Source organism: Chiloscyllium plagiosum, unplaced genomic scaffold (genome assembly GCF_037043375.1).
Source record: "Chiloscyllium plagiosum isolate Xiang-an unplaced genomic scaffold, Cpla_swu_hap1 HiC_scaffold_10, whole genome shotgun sequence".
Classification (NCBI taxonomy): domain Eukaryota; kingdom Metazoa; phylum Chordata; class Chondrichthyes; order Orectolobiformes; family Hemiscylliidae; genus Chiloscyllium; species Chiloscyllium plagiosum.
The window spans coordinates 30,543,487-30,563,293 of NW_028270148.1; the positions used below are offsets into that span (position 1 = coordinate 30,543,487).

The 19,807-nt window shown below is 45.3% G+C and overlaps 1 protein-coding gene across 1 annotated transcript in view; it reads left to right on the forward strand.

Moving 5' to 3' along the window:
• LOC122552709 (ALK tyrosine kinase receptor-like) overlaps window positions 1-19,807 on the forward strand; it is a 1,076,775-nt gene that overhangs the window by 534,226 nt on the left and 522,742 nt on the right. The window lies entirely within an intron of this gene.

Here is a 19,807-nt window from a genome sequence, read left to right on the forward strand (position 1 = left end):
TCTATGGACTCTGTAAGGATTCTGTGAATTTAAGAAGTATTTAGATGATCACTGGATGTGCATAACATACAAGGTTACGGACCAAGTACAAGAAAGTGAGATGAGAGGAGATAGGTGCTTGATGGCTGAAACAGACATAATGGGCTGAAGGACTTCTTTCTATACTATATAACTCTCCATTTCCTAGAAGTTCAAGTCAGCTGGAAAATGAATGCCATAGACACTCCCTCATGGGAGTGAAATGCTAACAGAGACAAATAAAATAAACTCTACACAGAGTTGCAAGTTTGATCGATCCTGTAAGATGTTTTAATAACTTTCCATGTTACCTGAGGAATGTGATAAAGAGCTTATGCTTGAAACGTCGACTCTCCTGCTCCTCGTTTGCTGCCTGACCGGCTGTAGTTTTCCAGCGCCACACTTTTTGACTCTGTACTTCTTAAGGTCCTACTCCTTTGTCTTGACCTTTCAAATGCATCACCTCACACTTTTTGGGATTTAGTTTCACTTGCCATTGTTTTCCTATCTGACCAGCCCATCTATGTTGACCTGTAGGCCATAAGTCATCCCTTCTTTCTGTTTACCCGATACAAAGTTTTGTGTCATCTGCGAACTTATTGTTCAAAACCTCTGACATTTATGTCTAAACCTTTAACAGATGCGACAATCTGCAAGGAACCCTGCACTGAACCCTGCAGGGTTCCAATCACAAAAGCAACATTCCACCATCACCCTCTGCGTCATGCCACTATGCCACTATCAGATCCAATTTGCAAATAACCCTTGACGTTTCGGGCTGTTACCTTCTTGACCAGTCTCTGATGTGAGATCTTGTTAAAAGCCGAACTGACATCAACTGCACTATCCTCATGCACACATCTAGTAACCTCATTAAAAAACTCACTCAAATCTGTTGGACACATTCTCCCCCTGACAAAGCCATGCTGGCTAGGCTTGATTAATCCTTGTGTCTGAAGGTAAGTGGACAAATGGAGATTAATTCTGCCCCTCAGAATGTTGTCCTACCACTATTGATATACTCTGGTTCACTGGTTTATCCCTACCACCCTTCATGAATTATGTTTTCACATTAGGTATCCTCCAGTCGTCTGGCATTTTTCCTATGACTTGATTATGTATATTCTGCCTGCCAAATTAACTCGGCATTTCTTCTACATGTGTCCAAGCATCAGCCGTTACAGTATCCAAATTAGTTGAAACACTCACCAACCACAATAGCAATCCCCCCCCTCCGCACCAACCCGTCTGACCATCCCAAAAACCCATGATTCAGGAATCTTAAGCACTTGTCCTGTGCCAACTCCTCAGCCACATATTCCTCTGCTCGATCTGCCATGTTTTATACCCACAAGCACGTGACATCAACAGAAATCCACAAATCCTGCTTTTTAATCAGTTACCGAGCTCTCTCAATTCTTTTTATAGGACCTCGCAGTTCAGTGACATGCTAGACCCTGGCTCCAGGAAGGCAGCACATTATCCTGGGACGTATCACTTTAGCTACCTTTACCTCTCTCTGCAAATAGACAAGGTCTTTTTCCCTGGGTTGGGGCGAGTCCAAAACTAGAGGGCATAGTTTTAGGGTGAGAGGGTAAAGATATAAAAGGGACCTAAGAGGCAACTTTTTCACACAGAGTCTATAGAATGAGCTGCCAGAGGAAGTGGTGGAGACTGGTACAATTACAACATTTAAGAGGATCTGGATGGGTATATGAATAGGAAGGGTTTAGAGGAATATGGGCCAACTGCTGGCAAATGGGACTAGTTTAAGGTAGGCTATCTGATCGGCATGGACGAGTTGGACTGAAGGATTTGTTTCCATGCTCTACATTTCTATGACTCTATGACTTTATTGGTTTATTTTATTCATTTGTGGGGCATGGGCATCGCTGACTGGTGACAGACCCACAGTGGCTTAAGGGAAGAAATTCCAGGATTTTGACCCAGCGACAGTGAAGGAACGGTGATATATTTCCAAGTCAGAATGGTGAGTAGCTTGGATGGCAACATCCACTGGTTCTCCTTTGTCTAACTTGCTTGTTAGCTCCTCAAAGATTTGTCAGGCATGAACTCCTCTTGATGAAGCTATTCTGACTTAGTCCTACTTTACCTTGTACTTCCAAGTACTCCACAGTCTCAACCTTAATAATGAATTCTAAACTCTTACCAAAGACTGGGTTCAGGCTAACCAGCCTTTAATTTCATGTCTTCTAACTCCCTTGTCCCACTTTTAAACAGTCATTGTCTAGTGTTCTCGGACCTTCCCTGATCCTGATGATTCCTGCAAGATCACCAATAGTGCCTCCATGATCTCCTCAGCTATCTCCTACAAAATGTTGGGATGTAGTCCATCCAGTCTAGGTGATTTATCTACCTTCAGAACTTTCAGCTTCTAAAGCACCTTCTCCATAGTGATGGCCACTATACTCACCTCTGCCCCTGGACTGTCTTGAAGTTCTCGAACGCTACTGGTGTCTTCTACTATGAAGGCCAATGCAAAATACCTATTTAGTTCCTCCATTACTTCTTTGCTCCCCATTCCTACTTCTCCAGCTTGGTTTTCCAATGGTACAATGTCCAGTCTTGCTTCTCTCTTCCCTTTACTCTACCATCTTTATTTTATATTACTAGCTAGATAACTCTCATACTTCATCTTCGGAATCTCCATTGCTTGTTCAGTTGTCCTTTGCTGATTTTTAAAGGCCTCGAAATCCTCTGGCTTTCTTCTAATCCTCACCACATTATATGGCGTTTGTTTTGCTATTATACTGTCAGCCGAGTCAGCCATGTTTGCTACATCCTCTCCTTAGTATATGTCTTTTGGCTTGGGATACAGTTCTACTGTGTCTTCTGAATTACCCGCAGAAACCTTTGCCATTGCTGTTTCACTACTTTCTCTGCTCGGCTCTCCTTTCAATCAATTTTGGACAGCACCTCCTTCGTGTCTTTGTAGTTACCTTTACTCCATTGTAATATAGTTACATCTGATTCCAGCTTCTCCCTCTCAAACTGCAGGTGAATTCTATCATATTATGGTCACCACCACCAAGGGGTTCCTTTACCTTAAGCTCCCTCAGAAAGGGAACCGGCAGGCAGTGCAGGGATACCCTGTGGCCATTCCCCTCAACAATAAGTATGCCGTTTTGGATACTGTTGGGGGGGGATGACTTACCAGGGGAAAGCAGTGGGGCACCTGCTGCTCAGAAGGGAAGGGGGAAAAGGAGCAGAGCAGTAGTCACTGGGGACTCGATAGTTAGGGGGACAGATAGGAGGTTCTGTGGGGATGAGACAGACTCATGGTTGGTGTTTTGCCTCCCAGGTGCCAGGGTCCGTGATGTCTCTGATCGTGTTTTTGGGATCCTTCGGGGGGAGGGAGAGCAGCCCCAAGTCGTGGTCCACATTGGCACCAACGACATAGGTTGGAAGAGAGATGGGGACTTGAGGCAGAAATTCAGGGAGCTAGGATGGAAGCTTAGAGCTAGGACAAACAGAGTTATTTTCTCTGGTTTGCTGCCCATGCCATGTGTGAGTGAGGTGAGGAATAGGGAGAGAAAGGAGTTGAACACGTGGCTACAGGGATGGTGCAGGAGGGAGGGTTTTGGGTTTTTGGATAATTGAAGCTCTTTCTGGGGTAGGTGGGACCTCTACAAGCAGGATGGTCTTCATCTAAACCAGAGGGGTACCAATATCCTGGGTGGGAAATTCGCTAAAGCTATTAAGGTGGATTTAAACTAATACAGCAGGGGGATGGGAACCAAAATTGTAGGACAGGTACAGAAGAGGATGAGAGTAGGGAGTTCCAAAATCAAGTATCTGACACTGGCAAGTGAGAACCTGGATTTAGTGTGTGTACTTCAACATGAGGAGCATCCGAAATAAAGTGGGTGAACTGGCAGCGCGGGTTGGTACCTGGGACTTCGATGTTGTGGCCATTACGGAGACATGGATAGAGCAGGGACAGGAATGGCTGTGGCAGGTTTCGGGATTCAGATGTTTCAGTATGAACAGAGAAGTGGTAAAAGAGGGGGAGGTGTGGCATTGTTGATCAGGGACAATATTACAGTTGTAGAAAGGATGTTTGGGGACTCGTTAACAGGTAGTATGGGCTGAGGTTAGAAACAGGAAAGAAGAAGTCACCATGCTGGGAGTTTTCTATGGACCTCCGAATAGTCCCAGAGAGGTAGAGGAAAGGATAGCAAAGATGATTCTCGATAGGAGTGAGAGAGGCAGGATAGTTGTCATGGGGACTTCAACTATCCAAATATTGACTGGGAACACTATAGTACGAGTACTATAGATGGGTCAGTTTTTGTCCAGTGTGTGCAGTAGGGTTTCCTGACACAGTATGTAGACAGGCCTACAAGGGGCGAAGCCACTTTAGATTTAGTACTGGGTAACCAGCCTGGCCAGGTGTTAGATTTGGAAGTAGATGAACACTTTGGAGACAGTGATCACAATTCTGTCAGGTTTACTTTAGTGATGGAAAGGGATAGGTGTACTCCACCAAGCAAGAGTTACAGCTGGGGGAAGGGAAATTACGATGCAATTAGAAAAGATTTAGGAAGCGTAGAACGGGAAGGAAACTGCAGGGGATGAGCACATTAAAAATGTGGAGCTTATTCAAGGAAAACCTCCTGTGTGTCCTAGATAAGTATGTACCTGTCAGGCAGGGAGGAAGATATAGAACGCGTGAGCCGTGGTTTACTAAGGAAGTGGAATCCCTGGTCAAGAAGAAGAAGAAGGCTTATGTTAGGACAAAATGTGAAAATCAGTTAGGGCGCTCGAGGGTTACAAGGAAGTCAGGAAAGACTTAAAAAGAGAGCTCAGAAGAGCCAGGAGGAGACATGAGAAGTTGTTGGTGGATAGGATCAGGGTTAACCCTAAGGCTTTCCATAGGTATGTTAGGAATAAAAGAATGATGAGAGTTAAATTAGGGCCAATCATGGATAATAGTGGGAAGTTGTGTGTGGAGTCAGAGGAGATAGGGGAAGCACTAAATAAATATTTTTTGACAGTGTTCACTATAGAAAATGAAAATGTTGGTGAGGAAGATACAGAGATACTTGCATCTAGACTAGAAGAGATTGAGGTTCACAAGGAAGAGGTATTAGAAATACTGCAGAGTGTGAAAATAGACAAGTCCCCTGGGCCGGATGGGATCTATCCTAGGATCCTCTGAGAAGCAAGGGAAGAGATTGCCGAGCCTTTGGCATTGATCTTCAAATCATCATTGTCTACAGGAATAGTGCCTGAGGACTGGAGGATAGCGAATGTGGTTCCCTTGTTCAAAAAGGGTAGTAGAGACAACCCTGGTAATTACACATCAGTGAGTCTCACTTCAGTTGTTGGTAAAGTGTTGGAAAAGGTTATAAGAGATAGGATTTATAACCATCTAGAAAAGAATAATCTGATCAGGGACAGTCAGCACGGTTTTGTGAAGGGTAGGTCATGCCTAACGAATCTTATTGACTTTTTTGACAGTGACCATACAGGTAGATGAGAGTAAACCGGTTGATGTGGTGTATATGGATTTCAGCAAGGCATTCGATAAGGTTCCCCACAGTAGGCTATTATACAAAATGCAGAGGAATGTGATTGTGGGAGACACAGCAGTTTGGATCAGTAATTGGCTTGCTGAAAGAAAACAGAGGGTTGTAGTTGATGGAACATGTTCATCTTGGTGTCCAGTTACTAGCAGCGTATCTCAAGGGTTGGTGTTGGGTCCACTGCTGTCCGTCATTTTTATAAATGACCTGGATGAGGGCTAAGAAGGGTGGGTTAGTACATTTGCGGACGACACTAAGGTCGGTGGAGTTGTGGATAGTGATGAAGGATGTAGTAGGTTGCAGAGAGACACAGATAGGATGCAGAGCTGGGCTGAGAGATGGCAAATGGAGTTTAATGTGGACAAGTGTGAGGTATTACACTTTGGATGGAGTATTCGGAATGCAAAGTACTAGGATAATGGTAAAATTCTTGGGAATGCAGATGAGCAGAGAGATCTCAGTGTCCATGTGCACAGATCCCTGAAAGTTGCCACCCAGATTGATGGGGTTGTTAAGAAGACATACAGTGTTTTGGCCTTTATTAATAGAGGGATTGAGTTCGGAACCAGGAGGTTATGCTGCAGCTGTACAAAGCTCTGGTATGGCCAAACTTGGAGTATTGTGTACAGTTCTGGTCACCGCATTATAAAAAGGATGTGGAAGCTTTGGAAAGGGTGCAGAGGAGATTTACTAGGATGTTGCCTGGTATGGAAGGAATGTCTTATGAGGGAAGGCTGAGGGCCTTGAGGCTATTCTCATTAGAGAGAAGGTTGAGAGGTGATTTAATAGAGACATATAAGATAATAAGAGGATTAGATAGGGTGGACAGGGAGAGCCTTTTTCCAAGTACGGGAATGGCAAACACGAGGGGACACAACTTTTAAGTGAGGGGAGATAGGTATATGACAGATGTCAGAGGTTGTTTCTTAACTCAGAGAGTAGTAAGGGTATGGAATGCTTTGCTGCAACGGTAGTATATTCGCCAAGTCTAAGTGCATTTACGTCGTCATTGGACAGTCATATGGACGTACATGGAATAGTGTAGGTGGGATGGGCTTCAGATTAATATGACAGGGCAGTGCAACATCGAGGGCCGAAGGGCCTGTATTGCGCAGTAATGTTCTATGTTCTAATTCACAGATTAGAACTGTTACCTCAGTGACGCTCAAATATATTCATTTGGAGATCAATATGGCATATCTCACTTATGGAACTGCTGGAAACTTCTAATTAAATGTTTAAAAGTCATATTCCATTGCCTTGGGATCACATTCAAAGAGGGCTGCACATCCACACATCTGTAATTTCTCCATTGCAGCTCCATTCAAATGGAGACAACCCATCTGCAAAGCTAAATCAAGAATACTTGCCTTGCAGGAGTATGAATGGGGACCATCAATAAAATGTCAGATCAATTAGTAAGTGGAGCCAAATCATTGATCTAATCACTTGAACAACGTGGCTCTGGCTATTAGAGTAGATTCCCTACAGTATGGAAAGAGGCCCTTCAGCCCAACAAGTCCACACCAACCCTCCCAACAGTAGCCCACCCAGACCCATTCCCCTACCCTATTATCCTGTATTTACTCCTAACTAATGCACCTAACCTACACATCCCTGAACACTATGGGCATATTTAGCATGGCCTATTCACCTAACCTGCACATCTTTGGATTGTGGGAGGAAACCGGAGCACCCGGAGGAAACCCACACAGACACGGGGAGAATGTGCAAACTCCACACAGACGGTTACCTGAGTCTGGAATTGAACCCGGGTCCCCGGTGCTGTGAGGTAGCAGTGCTAACCACTGTGCTGAGTAAGCAAAGATTTTAAATAACTCACCGTGCATCAGAACAAATCTCCTGTCCAGCTACAGCCTTAAGCTGCTTCACTGCCTAAAGCAATAGGACTACCAGATTCAGCCAAGTTACCAAACTTCAAGAGCCATAAACCCCTTTAATTTTAGTGGGCCCAAATTGCTTCGTTGGTATCCCACTCTATTCCTATGTATGTGAACTTGGAGAACTGTGTGTAAGGGGAAAGCCAGCCCTTTTAAAATGTATTTTCCCTAAGTGCAGTAGTTTTTGTTGCATTTAACCCTATCACCATTTCCTTGTCAGCTATCAAATCAGATATCAAATGCCTGCTTGTGTCTTTTCCATTCACCAGCCATAAACTGTTCAGCACTCACGTAGATGCTTTTCAGAAAACCCGAACTCAAATGATGAGTGTGAAAAGAGGGAGTCCTTTCTCAGCTGATTCCAGCAGCACTAAACTCTCATAAGAGGCAGGTTGCTCACCAGCTGAGCAAGTGCTAACTTGAGAATTTCCAGATTGTGGTTTTACCAACAGGCCTCTTTATACCACAGACAGGTTTTTTTAACCAGTAAGAGAATCATGGGTTGGGGGAAACGGCACGAAGGTGGAGTTGAGGATTGTCAGATCAGACATGATCCCATTGAATGGCAGAGCAGACTCAATGGGCGAAATTGCCTGCCTCTGCTCCTACATCTCTCCTTGTTAATGTATAACTGATGGAAGGAATTTTCACCCCTTACACAGTCGGCTGGTAAATTCCAGAATCAGTCATTTCATGATATAATTCAACAGGTTCCTTCTAAACTAATCATGCACACCCACATACTCATTGAGGTAATTTGGAGTTATCTTATTTTCCAATGGAGCTTGACACAGTTGTGTTGAAGCTAATACTTTGTAAAGTCTGTCTTCAATCTTTCTCTGTCATATCACTATTGAAGGGATTGCTGATTTTGAAATCCGAAATCTGATATTGTGTGTTTTTCCCAATTCAAAGCATCATTTCCACTACTCTTGTTCCGTGAGCCTTGGTCCATTTTTTAACTCTCCCAAAGAAAAGGAACTCTAGGTTCCTGGCAGAAATAAGCTCGCTTTGACCTCCTTTCGTCATTTGGATAATCAAACCCTTGGCTTTATTTGTTGTTTGCTGCCAACTTACTCTGCTGGTAACTTTGTGTAAAATAAACACAACCTGGAGTTATTTTTAAACACATTAGTTTCTGGGTACCATTATGAATCTGTCTCCACTAGGTTTATGATCTTAAGAGCAATTGGTTAAGCAACTTATGACTTGGTAACCCTGCAGAATAGAATATATCTTGTCCTCCTCCTTAGGCTTGTGTAATTTGTAGTATCTCAATTATATTGGATGTTATTGTATTATTTTCACTGTACCAAGGGAGCAGCCTCCTCCACAGCACATTATGAAACAGTGGTGATTCATTTTTTTTTCCCTCCAGGACTGTTTGTGTGCACTGAATAATATTATCTGATGTATTATATATCATTTGTAAACCCTGGTTGGATACCTGCTGTAGCTGAATAATTACGAGCTTTGTTCTATTACAAGGCCACAGTCACCTCATAATATTCCTTGTTACCTCCGTTAAAAGTTCCTCAGTTTTCAAATTTATTAAAAGCTGACAGTAAACTTGGGGAATTTTCATTCGCAATGAACAATTGAACAGAGTGTAATAACGCAAAGACCATTTGAAAACTTATTTTGTATTTGACATGTCAAGTCTCAGATGATATATTTAACATTTGGAGGTGTTGGCAAATAACTCTCTGCCCTCAATTCCAGTTTGATTGTTAAACAAGAAATCGTGCTCCAGCACCATTTGGGGAGCTCTGCCCGCAGCTGGTGGCAGATTACCAGCGGCAGGTGGCACTTCCACCATGGAGGGATATCTGATAGTCTCCTTACAGACTTCAGATTGGGCACCCCTTGACCCTCAGGGAGCCAAGCAGCTGGTTTTGCTAGGCAGCTGTCAAGAGAGCTGCATGGCATAGTGCTACATCAATCTCACCATGTGCCAGCAGCTTACACAGCAAACACACTGCATTGGCAGCGAGCGAGGAATCAAATTTTGACGGTATTAGGCAAGAACTTTTGACAGCTGATTGGAGGCAGATGTTCGCAGGTAAAGGGACGGCTGGAAAATGGGAAGCCTTCAGAAATGAAATAACAAGAATCTAGAGAAAGTATATTCCTGTCAGGGTGAAAGGAAAGGCTGGTATGTACAGAGAATGCTGGATGACTAAAGAAATCGAGGGTTTGGTTGAGAAAAAGAAGGAAGCATATGTCAGGTATAGACAGGATAGATCGAGTGAATCCTTAGAAGAGCATAAAAGGCAGTAGGAGTATACTTAAGAGGGAAATCAGGAGGCAAAAAGGGGACACGAGATCTCTTTGGCAAATAGAATTAAGGAGAATCCAAAGGGTTTTTAAAAATATATTAAGGACAAAAGAGTAACTAGGGAGAGAATAGGGCCCCTCAAGGATCAGCAAGGCAGCCTTTGTGTGGAGGAAAATGGGGGAGATTCTAAATGAATATTTTGCATCAGCATTTACTGTGGAAAAGGATATGGAAGATATAGACTATAGGGAAATAGATGGTGACATGTTGCAAAATGTCCAGATTACAGAGGTACAGAGGAGGAAGTGCTGGATGTCTTGAAACGGCTAAAGGTGGATAAATCCCCAGGACCTGATCAGATGTACCCGAGAACTCTGTGGGAAGCTGGAGAAGTGATTGTTGGGCCTCTTGCTGAGATATTTGTATCATCGATAGTCACAGGAGAGGTGCGGGAAGACTGGAGGTTGGCAAATGTGGTGCCTCTGTTTAAGAAGGGAGGTAAAGACAAGCCAGGGAACGATAGACCAGTGAGCCTGACCTCAGTGGTGGGCAAGTTGTTGGAGGGAATCCTGAGGGACAGGATGTACATGTATTTGGAAAGGCAAGGACGGATTAGGGATAGTCAACATGGCTTTGTGCGTGGGAAATCATGCCTCGCAAACTTGATTGAGTTTTTTGAAGAAGTAACAAAGAAGATTGATGAGGGCAGAGCAGTCGATGTGATCTATATGGACTTCAGTAAGGTGTTAGACAAGGTTCCCCATGGGAGACTGATTAGCAAGGTTAGGTCTCATGGAATACAGGGAGAACTAGCCATTTGGATACAGAACTGGCTCAAAGGTAGAAGACAGAGGGTGGTGGTGGAGGGTTGTTTTTCAGACTGGAGGCCTGTGACCAGTGGAGTGCCACAAGGATCGGTGCTGGGTCCTCTACTTTTTGTCATTTACATAAATGATTTGGATGCAAGCATAAGAGATACAGTTAGTAAGTTTGCAGATGACACCAAAAGTGGAGGTGTAGTGGACAGCGAAGAGGGTTACCTCAGATTACAACAGGATCTGGACCAGATGGGCCATGGGCTGAGAAGTGGCTGATGGAGTTTAATTCAGATAAGTGCGAGGTGCTGCATTTTGGGAAAGCAAGGCTTAGCAGGACTCGTACACTAAATGGTAAGGCCCTAGGGAGTGTTGCTGAACAAAAAGCCCTTGGAGTGCAGATTCATAACTCCTTGAAAGTGGAGTCGCAGGTAGATAGGATAGTGAAGAAGGCATTTGGTATGCTTTCCTTCATTGGTCAGAGTATTGAGTACAGGAATTGGGAGGTCATGTTGTAGCTGTACAGGACATTGGTTAGGCCACTGCTGGAATATTGCATGCAATTCTGGTCTCCTTCCTATCAGAAAGATGTTGTGAAACTTGAAAGGGTTCAGAAAAGATTCACAAGGATGTTGCCAGGGTTGGAGGATTTGAGCTATAGGGAGAGGCTGAACAGTCTGAGGCTGTTTTCCCTGGATCGTCGGAGGCTGAGGGGTGACCTTATAGAGGTTTACAAAATTATGAGGTGCATGGATAGAATAAAGAGACAAAGTCTTTTCCCTGGGGTTGGGGAGTCCAGAATAAGAGGGCATAGGTTTACGGTGAGAGGGGAAAGATATAAAAGACACCTATGGGGCAACTTTTTCACACAGAGGGTGGTACGTGTATGGAATGAGCTGCCAGAGGATGTGGTGGAGGCTGGTACAATTGCAACATTTAAGAGGCATTTGGATGGGTATATGAACAGGAAGGGTTTGGAGAGATATGGGCTGGGTGCTGGCAGGTGGGACTAGATTGGGTTGGGATATCTGGTCAGCAAGGACAGGTTGGACCGAAGGGTCTGTTTCCGTGCTGTACATCTCTATGACTCTATGTTTCAAAGCATTAGGGGATAAGCATCAGTCAGGTCCAGTGAGACACCCATCAATGTGGTCTTGGCACAATAGGTCAAGGATAACGACCAATACCAGTTATTGGTTATGTTCAGTCATTTAGTGTGGTGCTCCTGGTCGGTGGTCATTGGCTCTGCAGGCTTGGGAGTGTGTCATAGTCAGCCCTTTGGTTGTGTAGCTGCCAGTCCAAAGTTAATACAGTCTGGGCCATATACAGGCATGAGTCAGGGGTCCGGGCACTTCTTGGCTGGGGAAGTCTAAGCTCAAGGCTGTGGGCCATGGTCTGTCCATTGGGTCCACAGAATCTAAGAGGAAAGGGAGATTGGGAGGGTAAAGGGGTCCAATGCTGCAGGAATAACATCAGGGAATCGATTTGGGGGCATTGGGGCTCACAGGCGAGCAGGGGGAAGGGAAGATGAGAATTGTTCAGAATGGGAAAGTGTACTTGTCATTGGTGGACAGATATGACAAAGAATGGATGGAAATTGGGTCATGCAGGGGTTTGTACATGGTAAATAGCTGTGGCTTCAAGGGAGGGGACAGTTTATCACCACACCTGGCATAGTCATCTCATATGGCAGCAGAAGGAGGAGAGTGTGTGTAGGTAAAGGTGGGCTGGGGCAGGCTCATGTGGACAGGTTGGGTAGGGACCTGGGTAAATGTAAAGCCAAAGGGATTTCACAGGGAGGGATGTTTTGATGTTCAAGGGCTCGTTAGTCCAAAGAGATGGAATGTTTGCCAGAAAAGTGTTTGCATTGGAAATCTCAACTGCGCAATGACAAAGAAGTAGTAATAACTGTCTGCTCCGGAATCAGTGGAATAAATGATTGGACCTGCAAGGGAGAGGGCTGCAACCCTCCACCATTGAAATCCTTCAAAGGGCAGCAACATTACACACACCCAATCACTGAGCAGGAAATCAGCTTGTGAGCTCCTAACCCCTGGCGACTGTTATTCATTGGCTGTCTATGTGCTGGAGATCTCTCTAAGACATCGCTGACCACTTCATGCATACCTCCCCATCACACTGAGAGCACATAACGCGATGGAATGTTTGACCAATAGGGTCAACGCTGCCAGTGTATCTCACAGCAATCTAAGCACCCGATTTACCAACTTCTACATGCAGCAGTGACCTCTCAACACGGGCAGTATATTGCAACAATGTTTACTGTGGAGAAGGACATGGAAGATATAAAATATAGGGAACTGGATGGAGACATCTTGAAAAATGTCCATATTACAGAGGAGGAAGTGCTGGGTGTCTTAAAATCCATAAAGGTGGATAAATCCTCAGAGCCTGATCAGGTGTACCCTAGAACTTTGTGGGAAGCTTGGGAAGTGATTGCTGAGCCTCTTGCTGAGATATTTGTATCGTCGATAGTCACAGGTGAGGTGCCGGAAGATTGGAGGCTGGCTAACATGGTACCACTATTTAAGAAAGTTGGTAAGGACAAGCCAGGGAACCCATAGATCGGTGGGCTTGATATTGGTGGTATAAACCACATCATCCAACGACATTTCTGCCACCTCCAAACGGACCCCACGACCAGGAATATATTTCCCTCCCCACCCCTTTCCCCCTTCCGCAAAAACCGTTCCCTCCCTGACTACCTGGTCAGGTTCACGCCCCCCTACAACCCACCCTCCCCTCCTGGCACCCTCCCCTGCCACCGCAGGAATTGCAAAACCTGTGCCCACACCTCCTCCCTCACCTCCATCCAAGGCCCTAAAGGAGCCTTCCACATCCATCAAAGTTTTACCTGCACATCAACCAATATCATTTATTGTATCCATTGCTCCCGATGCGGTCTTCTCTACATTAGGGAGAGTGGATGCCTCCTAGCAGAGCACTTTGGGGAACTTCTCCGGGACACCCGCACCAATCAACCCCACCGCCCTGTGGCCCAACATTTCAACTCCCTCTCCCACTCTGCTGAGGTCATGCAGGTCCTGGGCCACCTTCACCGCCGCTCCCTCACCACCAGACGCCTGGAGGAAGAACATCTCATCTTCTGCCTCAAAACACTTCAACCCCAGGGCATCAATGTGAACTTCACCAGTTTCCTCATTTCCCCTTCCCCCACCTCATCCCAGTTCTAACCTTCCAACTCAGCACCATCCCCATGACCTGTCCTACCTGCTTATCTTCCTTTCCACCTATCCGCTGCACCCTCCCCTCTGACCTATCACCTCCATCCCCTCCCCTATTCACCTATTGTACCCTATTCTACTTTCTCCCCACCCCACCCTCCTCTCTGACCTATCATGTCCATCCCCACCCCACATTCACCTACTGTACTCTATGCTACTTTCTCCCCACCCCCACCCCCCTTTTATTCATCTCTCCACTCTGCAGGCACCCTGCCTCTATTCCTGATGAAGGGCTTTTGCCTGAAATGTCAATTTTCCTGCTCCTTGGATGCTGCCTGACCTGCTGTGCTTTTCCAGCACCACTCTAATCTAGACTCTGGTTTCCAGCATCTGCAGTCCTTGTTTTTTTTTAGTTGACATTGGTGGGCAAGTTGTTGGAAGGAATCCTGAGGGACAGGTTATACACGTATTTGGAAAGACAAGAACTGATTAAGGATAGGCAACATAGTTTTGTGCGTGAGAAATCATGTCTCATGAACTTGATTGAGTTTTTGAAGAAGTAACAAAGAGGATTGATGAGGGCAGAGCAGTGAACGTGATCTATATGGACGTCAGGAAGGCGTTCAAAAAGGTTCACTTTTGGAGACTGGTTAACAAGGTTAGATCTCATGGAATACAGGGAGAACTAGCCATTTGGATACAGAACTGGCTCAAAGGTAGAAGACAAAGGTTGGTGGTGGACAGTTGTCTTTCAGACTGGAGGCCTGTTACCAGTGGAGTCCTCAAGGGTGTTGTGAAACTTGGAAGGGTTCAGAAAAGATTTGCAAAAGTGCTGCCAGGGTAGGAGGATTTGAGCTATAGGGAGAGGTTGAATAAGCTGGGGCTGTTTTCCCTGGAGCGTCAGAGGCTAATGGGTAACCTTATAGAGGTTTTTAAAATCATGAAGGGCATGGATGGGATAAATAGACAAGGTCTTTTCCTCGGGTGAGGGAGTCCAGAACTGGAGGGCATAGTTTTAGGGTGAGAGGGGAAAGATATAAAAGAGATCTAAGGGGCATCTTTTTCACGCAGAGAGTGGTGAGTATATGGAATGCACTACCAGAGGAAGTGGTGGAGGCTGGTACAATTGCAACATTTAAAAGGCATCTGGATGGGTATCCATCTGGATGGAGATGGACTGGGCTATGGGTACTGGCAAGTGGGACTAGATTAGGTTGGGATATCTGGGGGACATGGATGTGTTGGACTGAAGGGTCTGTGTCCGTGCTGTACATCTCTATGACTGTATGGTAATGATGATAGGCATGATGCTAAGGTACTTCCATTATGGTCTAAATAGAGATGTGGTTGAAGTGTTGGAGAACTGATGAACATCTGTAGTTGCACAAACAAAGTTTCACCCATGCCATCTATATGCCGTTTAAAAAAGATTTTGCTCATAGGAGCGTAAGAACAGGCATCGTCCATTCAGCCCCTCAAGCCTTTCCCACCATTCAATAAGATCATGATTAATCTGCGGCCTAACTGCTTATGCCTACCTTGGGCACATATCCTTTAATACCCTTGCTGAATAAAATATTATCATTCATAACAAATGAATTAACATCAACCACCATTTGAGGAAGAGAGTTCCAAACTTTCACGACTCTTTGCATGTAGAAGTGCTTTTCAACATCTCTCCTGAAAGGCCTAGCCTTAATTCTTAGACTATCTTTAATAGTCTATCTTTACTCATTCTGTCTTTCCCTGTTAATACCCTGAAGACTTCGATTAGATCACCCCTGATCCTTCTAAATTCTAGAGAATAAAGGCCTAATTGTCTAATCTCTTTTTTTCATAACATAACCCCTGAAGTCCAGCTATCATCCTTATAAAGCTGCATTGAACTCCCTTCATGCCAAAACATCCTTCCCAAGGTGTTGTGCTCAGATCTGCTCACAGTACTCTTGTGGGGTCTAACTATGGTTTTGTATAAGTCCAGCATAACGTCTACTCCAGCCCTTTCAATATGAAGGCCAGCATTCCATTAGCCTTCTTGAATATTTTCAGCACTTGCTTATGGCATTTTAAAGAGCTAAGCAACTGAACTCCCAAATCTCGATGGACATCCACTATATTTAACTTTGTGCCTTCTAAAACAAACATCATGAATCTATCCGTTATTCTGGATAACCTCACACCTGTTATATTAAAGTCCATCTATCACAGCTTTGCCCATTCACCTAATCTATCAATATCCTGTTGGAATTATATGCTGTCATCAACACCGACTGCAACGCTGCCTAACTGTGTCATTGGCAAATTTGGATATTTGACTTTTGATGCCATTATCTAAGTTGTTAATGAATATTATGGATAATTGAGGCCTCAACATGGATGCCTGTGGGATATCACTAGTCACATCATGCCAATTTGAGTACTTACCCATTATTCCAACATTCTGTTTCCTGATAATAAATTTCCTATCCTTGTCACTGGATAGCTGGTAGCTCAGTAGTTAGCACTGCTGCCTCACATTCAATTTCACCCTCAGGTGACTGTCCATGTGGAGTTTGCACATTTTCTGTGTGGGTTTCCTCTGGGTGCTCTGGTTTCCTCCTATAATCTAAAGATGTGCCGGTTAGGTGCATTGGTCATGCTAAATTGTCCCATAGTGTCAAAGGATGTGCAGGCTATGTAGGTTTGCCATGGGAACTGCAGAGTTAGAGATTGGGTAGGTGTGGACTTGATGGGTCAAATGGCCCACTCCAACATTGTAGGGATTTAATGTCAATAATTTGCCCTGGCTTCCATCTTAGCTAATATTCTCTTTTGTAGGACGTTATCAATAGTCTTCTGGAAGTCCACATAAACAATATCCATCGACTTAATCAGTCCACAAACTCTGTCACCTTTTCAAAGAACTCTGAGGTTTATAAGGCATGACCTACCCTTCGTGAATCCATGCTGACTGTCCCTGATTAATTGAAATTTTTCGAGGTCACCAGTTACCCTATTGTTGATGATAGACTCAAACAATTTCCCCACTACAGACATCAGGTTAACTGGTCCATGATTCCCTGGTTTCCCTCTGTCACCTGTCATAGTGACATGGGCAGATATCCAATCCAGAGCTATAACTCCGAAATCCAGGGAATTCCGAAAGATTATGACTGGGGCATTGGTTTGTGCTCTTCTATCTCCTTTAACATCCATGGATGGAAACCATCAGGTACTGGGGATTTGTCACAGTTCAATTCCATTAATTTCCCCATTATTGATGATTTATTTAGGCTGTTTATTTAGACCTTTTCCCTCCCCCTCTGTTCCAGTATAGCCTGTGGTTCTGCAGCTGGGGTGGAGGGAGGCTACTCTCCAATGGAACTTCATAGAATCATAGAATCCCTCCAGTGTGGAAACAGGCCCTTCGGCCCAACAAGTCCACACCTACCCTCTGAAGAGTAACCCAGCCAGACCCATTCTCCTACCCGATTACTCTACATTTACCTCTGTCTACCGCACCTAACCTACACACTATGGACAATTTAGCATGGCCAATCTACCTCACCTGCACATCTTTGGATTTTGGGAGGCAGCCGGAGCACTGGGAAGAAACCCAAGCAAAGACAGGGAGAATGTGCAAACTCCACACAGACTGTCACTCGAGGCTGGAATCGAACCCGGGTCCCTGCCGCTGTGAGGCAGCAGTGCTAACCACTGAGCCAGTGTGCTACCCATAATTCCCATTCCCTGATCGGGAATCAAACCCAGGCTGCAGCGGTGAAAGTGCCAAATCCTAACTACTAGATGACCAAGAAAGGCTTGTTGATCTTGGTGCTTTTGATGGGTGACCCTGGGTATTTCTGTCTAATTGGCTGAGACATGCTGAGAGGAAGAGCATCCTCCTCAGTGTGACCTTTCACAGGTCAGAGGGTGATATGCCGGATGGAATTGTAAAGCCCTACCAGATCTAGCGTGTCCCATGGGGAAGGTGCTGTAGGGTTTTTGTATGGACCTCTTTCGACTTGGTGCCTCCTGTCACCACCGTGTCTCCATGTAAGGAAGGAGTGTCTGAAATGTGCTAAAGGAGCCCTTCACCCCATCTTGACTCGCCCTCGCCCCTGAGGCATGATAGCTTGACCGATAAATTCCAGGTACGATTGCTTATCCAACTGACCCTCAGGATGCTAGATCTGGCTTTCCATGGCAGTTACCATCCTGTCCATACATGTGTCAGCTGAGTCCTCATAGTGTAGCTCACACTTACAGCCTTTGAATCAGGAGGGCCTTGCCTCACACATCCCTATCAGCTATTCTTTTGTGGATTTGCACAAAGTCCTTAGATTGAAAGTCGAAAGGTTTCGGAAAAGACTTACAAGGATGTTGCCAGGGTTGGAGGGTTTGAGCTATAGGGAGAAGCTGACTTGACTCGGCCTGTTTTCCCTGAAGTGTCGGAGGCTGAGGGGTGATCTTATAAAGGTTTATAAAATAATGAGGGACATGGATAGGGTAATTAGACAAAGTATTTTCCCTGGGGCGGGGGAGTCCAGAACTAGTGGCATAGGTTTAAGGTGAGAGGGGAAAGATTTAAAAGGGACCTACGGGGCAACCTTTTCATGCAGAGGGTGGTGCATGTAAGGAATGAGCTGCCTGAGGAAGTGGTGGAGGCTGGTACAATCACAACATACTAAAGGCATCTGGGTTTAGAGGGATATGGGTCAAGTGCTGGCAAATGGGACTAGGTTAGGTTGGGATATCTGGTTGGCATGGACGAATTGGATGGAAGGGTCTGTTTCCATGCTGTACATCTCTATGACTCTACGCTGACAGCGATGGGCCCTCTCCTGCTCCCTGGCAGTCCTCCAAGTGTCAATGACCTGGGCTGTTTCTCTCTTGGCCAACTGCTGAGTGCTCCCAGATATTTTACAGCTGAGATTTCCATCAAGGCATTAGTATCTGAGCTGCTGGGAGTGCAGGATTTAGCTTGGCCTCTGAATTCTCCTCCTCAGAGATCTGTGATGGTTGTCCTTCTAGACAGGCAGCTCATGTAACTGCTGAGGCTGCAGCTAGCTCACCAGAATCTGCAAAACACGAGGGAGAACAAGTCATAGCCAAGGGTTGGAAATAGTTTGCAGTGAGTGATGCTTAGAGTGGGGTTTCTGTGAGCACCACAGTGGAATGAGGAATGGCACTTACTCAGTTAGTGGGACATGAATGTCTCAGCATCCTGCTGAGCTTGGACTAGGGTTCTCTCATAACGAGAAAAAGGGAGGGATTGAGATAAAAGTGGATGGCATTGGTGCTAGTGCAGGCGGGAGAAAGATAGTGAGGTGTCACGATTGGGTGAGTTGGCAACTCAGTGCCTGTGGGATTGATCATGGAGGGTTTGGTGGGCATTGAGAATGAGGACACATGTGGGAAGGTTTCGAAAGAGGGTGGAGCATGGGTCTCGGTGGGCTGCGGCTGCTGTGGTAGAAATAGAGTGAGTACGAGTAAACAGAGAAAAGAGCACGGCACTTACCCTGGCAGAGTGAACTCAGTGATTGACCTTTCTCCTGCAACGCTGCACATTCCTTGGAGACTGCAGATGGTGAGCATGCACTAGGCTAGCTGGCTCTGGTGTTGTGACCTCCGGAGAGAGGAAGACAGGCCTCCTCTGTAGCATGCCTACAATAAGGACCTGCAGATCCCTGTCTGAGAATCGAGGCTCCTGCTTCCGCTTCTCACCGCAGCCTTTTCCGTCTGAAATGAGGAGATGCACCTTCTGAATGCTCAGTGCTCATCAGGGTACACAGCTACCTTTTCGAGATAATTCAGCCTCCAGGGATACCAGTCTTTTAGGGGATATCTGAGTTGTTCCAGAATTGATTAGATTAGATTAGATTACATTACAGTATGGAAACAGGCCATTCGGCCCAACAAGTCCACACCGACCCGCCGAAGCGCAACCCACCCATACCCCTACATTTACCCCTTACCTAACACTACGGGCAATTTAGCATGGCCAATTCACCTGACCTGCACATCTTTGGACTGTGGGAGGAAACCGGAGCACCCAGAG